The following is a 3,787-nucleotide window of genomic DNA, read 5'->3' as shown; positions in this document are numbered from 1 at the left end:
TTTCCCTCTCTCATCTCTCTATTTATTTATTTATCTACTAACACCTCTCCTCTTCTACTCAAAATTCGAACCCCCTCTTCTTCTCTGTGTTCGAATTTTTCTTTTCTCCTTCTTCTATTCTTCTCTTCTTCAAATCACATAAAGGAATCTCTATACTGTGACATAGAGGATTCCTCTTCTTTTCTGTTCTCTTCTTTTTCATATGAGCATGAACAGGGATAAAGACATTCTTATTGAAGCTAATCCTGAACCTGAAAGGACTCTTAAGAGGAAACTAAGAGAAGCTAAAGCACAACCCTCTGGAGAGGACCTGACAGAAATTTTCGAAAAAGAAGGAGACATGGCTAAACCCAATAACAATGGTGGAGATGTAAGGAAGATGCTTGGTGACTTTATTGCACCCTCTTCTAACTTCTATGGAAGAAGCATCTCAATTCCTGCCATTGGAGCAAACAACTTTGAGCTTAAGCCTCAATTAGTTTCTCTAATGTAACATAATTGCAAGTTTTATGGACTTCCATTGGAAGATCCTCATCAGTTCTTAGCTGAATTCTTACAAATCTGTGACACTGTCAAGACCAATGGAGTTGATCCCGAGGTCTACAGGCTTATGCTTTTCCCTTTTGCTGTAAGAGACAGAGCTAGAACATGGTTGGATTCACAACCTAAGGAAAGCCTGAACTCTTGGGAAAAACTGGTCACTGCTTTCCTGGCCAAAATTCTTTCCACCTCAAAAGATGAGAAAGCTTAGAGTGGAAATCTAAACCTTCAGATAGAAGGAAGGTGAGTCCCTCTATGAAGCTTGTGAAAGATATAAGCAATTGATCAAAAGGTGTCCTACTAACATGCTTCCAGAATGGAGCATCATATGTATATTCTATGATGGTCTGTCTGAGTTGTCAAAAATGTCATTGGACAATTCTGCAGGAGGATCTCTTCATCTGAAAACCCCTGCAGAAGCTCAGAAACTCATTGAAATGGTTGCAAATAACCAGTTCATGTACACCTCTGAGAGAAATCCTGTAAATAATGGGACGCCTCAGAAGAAGGGAGTTCTTGAAATTGATACTCTGAATGCCATATTGGCTCAGAACAAAATATTGACTCAGCAAGTCAATATGATTTCTCAGAGTCTGAATGGATTACAAGCTGCATCCAACAGTACTAAAGAAGCATCTTCTGAAGAAGAAGCTTTGATCCTGAGAACCCTGCAATGGCAGAGGTGAATTACATGGAAGAATCCTATGGAAAAACCTTTAATCCTTCATGGAGAAATCATCCAAATTTCTCATGGAAGGACCAACAGAAGCCTAATCAAGGCTTCAATAATAATAATGGTGGAAGAAACAGGTTTAGCAACAGCAAGCCTTTTCCATCATCTTCTTAGCAACAGATAGAGAATTCTGAACAGAGCCATTCTGGCTTGGCAACCATAGTCTCTGATCTATCCAAGACCACACTAAGTTTCATGAATGAAACAAGGTCCTCCATTGGAAATTTGGAGGCACAGGTGGGTCAGCTGAGTAAGAAGATTATTGAAACTCCTCCCAGTACTCTCCCAAGCAATACAGAAGAAAATCTCAAGAGAGAGTGCATGGCCATAACAATGACCAACATGGCCAAACCTGGAGAGAGTGAGGAGGACGTGAGTCCCAGTGAGAAAAACCTCATGGGACGTCCTCTGGACAGAAAGGAGTTTCCCTTTTAGGAACCAAAGGAATCTGAGGCTCATACAGAGACCATAGAGATTCCATTGAACCTCCTTCTGCCATTCATGAGCTCTGATGAATATTCTTCCTCTGAAGAGGATGAAGACATCACTGAAGAGCAAGTTGCTAAGTATCTAGGAGCAATCATGAAGCTGAATGCCAAGTTATTTGGTAATGAGACTTGGGAGGATGAACCCCCTTTGTTTACCAATGAACTGAATGCATCAATAAGGCAAACATTACCTCAGAAGAAACCAGATCCCGGAAAATTCTTCATACCTTGTACCATAGGCACCATGACCTTTGAGAAGGCTCTATGTGACCTGGGGTCAGGGATAAACCTCATGCCACTCTCTGTAATGGAGAAATTGGGAATCTTTGAGGTACAAGCTGCAAGAATCTCACTAGAGATGGCAGACAAATCAATGAAACGGGCTTATAGACTAGTAGAAGACTTGCTAGTAAAGGTTGAAGGCCTTTGCATCCCTACTGATTTTATAATCCTAGACACTGGGAAGGATGATGATGAATCCATCATCCTTGGCAGACCCTTCCTAGCCATAGCAAAAGCTGTGATTGATGCTGACAGAGGAGAGTTGGTCCTTCAGTTGAATGAAGACTACCTTGTATTCAAGACTCAAGGTTCTCCTTCTGTAACCATGGAGAGGAAGCATGAAAAGCTTCTCTCAATACAGAGTCAAACAAAACCCCCACATTCAAACTCTAAGTTTGGTGTTGAGAGGCCACAACCCTGCTCTGATTATTTGTGAGGCTCCATGAGAGCTCATTGTCAAGCTATTGACATTAAAGAAGTGCTTATTGGGAGGTAAGCCAATGTTATTTAATTATATCTATTTATTTTCCATTGTTATATTATGTTTTCTTTAGGTTGATGATCATGTGATGTCACAAAAATAACTAAAAAATCAAAAACAGAATGAAAAATAGCATTAAAAATAGCTCACCCTGGAGGAAGAGCTTACTGGCGTTTAAATGCCAGTAAGAAGCATCAGACTGGCTTTAACACCAGAAAGAAGCATCAAGGTGGCGTTAAACGCCAGAAACAAGCAGCAGTCTGGCGTTAAACGCCAGGATTGCACTCTAAGGGCATTTACACGCTTAAATGGAGCAGGGATGCTAAGTCCTTGACCCCTCAGGATCTGTGGACCCCACATGATCCCCACCTACCCCACCTCTCTCTCTTTCTCTCTTTTTCACACTTTTTCATAACACTCTTCCCCAAATACCCTTCACCAATCACCTCCATATCTCTTCCCAAAAACCCCACCTACCTCCAAATTTAAAATCCTTTCCCTCCCAAACCCAACCCTAATACACGAAACCTAACCCTCCCCCCCACCCCTATATAAACCCCTCACCACTCCTTCATTTTCACACATTACAACCACTACTTCTACCCCTTGGCTGAACCACATATCTCCCTCCATCTCCTCCATTTTCTTCTTCTTCTTCTACTACTTTCTTTCTTCTTTTGCTCGAGGACGAGCAAACCTTTTAAGTTTGGTATGGTAAAAGCATTGCTTTTTATTTTTCCATAACCATTAATGGCACCTAAGGCCAGAGAAACCTCAAGAAAGAGGAAAGGGAAGGCAATTTCTTCCACCTTTGAGTCATGGGAGATGGAAAGATTCATCTCAAAGGTCCATTAAGACCACTTCTATGAAGTTGTGGCCAAGAAAAAGGTGATCCCTGAGGTCCCTTTTAAACTCAAAAAGGGCGAATATCCGGAGATCCGATAAGAGATTAGAAGAAGAGGATGGAAAGTTCTCTCCAATCCTATTCAACAAGTCAGAATCTTAATGGTTCAAGAGTTTTATGCAAACTCATGGATCACCAGGAACCATGATCAAAGTATGAACCGAAACCCAAAGAATTGGGTTACAATGGTTCGGAGGAAATACTTACATTTCAGTCCGGAAAATGTAAGGTTGGCGTTCAACTTACCAATGATGCAAGAAAATGCACGCCCCTACACTAGAAGGGTCAACTTTGATCAAAGGTTAGACCAAGTCCTCATGGACATATGTGTAGAAGGAGCTCAATGGAAAATTGACTCA

At 41.2% G+C, this 3,787-nt stretch overlaps 1 non-coding gene across 1 annotated transcript; it reads right to left on the bottom strand.

Moving 5' to 3' along the window:
- Window positions 1-743: 743 nt before the first annotated feature.
- LOC112761491 (small nucleolar RNA R71) lies at window positions 744-851 on the bottom strand. Its single transcript, XR_003181885.1, has one exon. It is a non-coding gene; the product is annotated as a small nucleolar RNA R71 (small nucleolar RNA).
- Between the last annotated feature and the right edge of the window lie 2,936 nt (window positions 852-3,787).

Source organism: Arachis hypogaea, chromosome 16 (assembly GCF_003086295.3).
Source record: "Arachis hypogaea cultivar Tifrunner chromosome 16, arahy.Tifrunner.gnm2.J5K5, whole genome shotgun sequence".
NCBI lineage: Eukaryota > Viridiplantae > Streptophyta > Magnoliopsida > Fabales > Fabaceae > Arachis > Arachis hypogaea.
The sequence above is the reverse complement of the archived record's forward strand: the minus strand, read 5'-3'. Positions and strand labels throughout refer to the sequence as shown.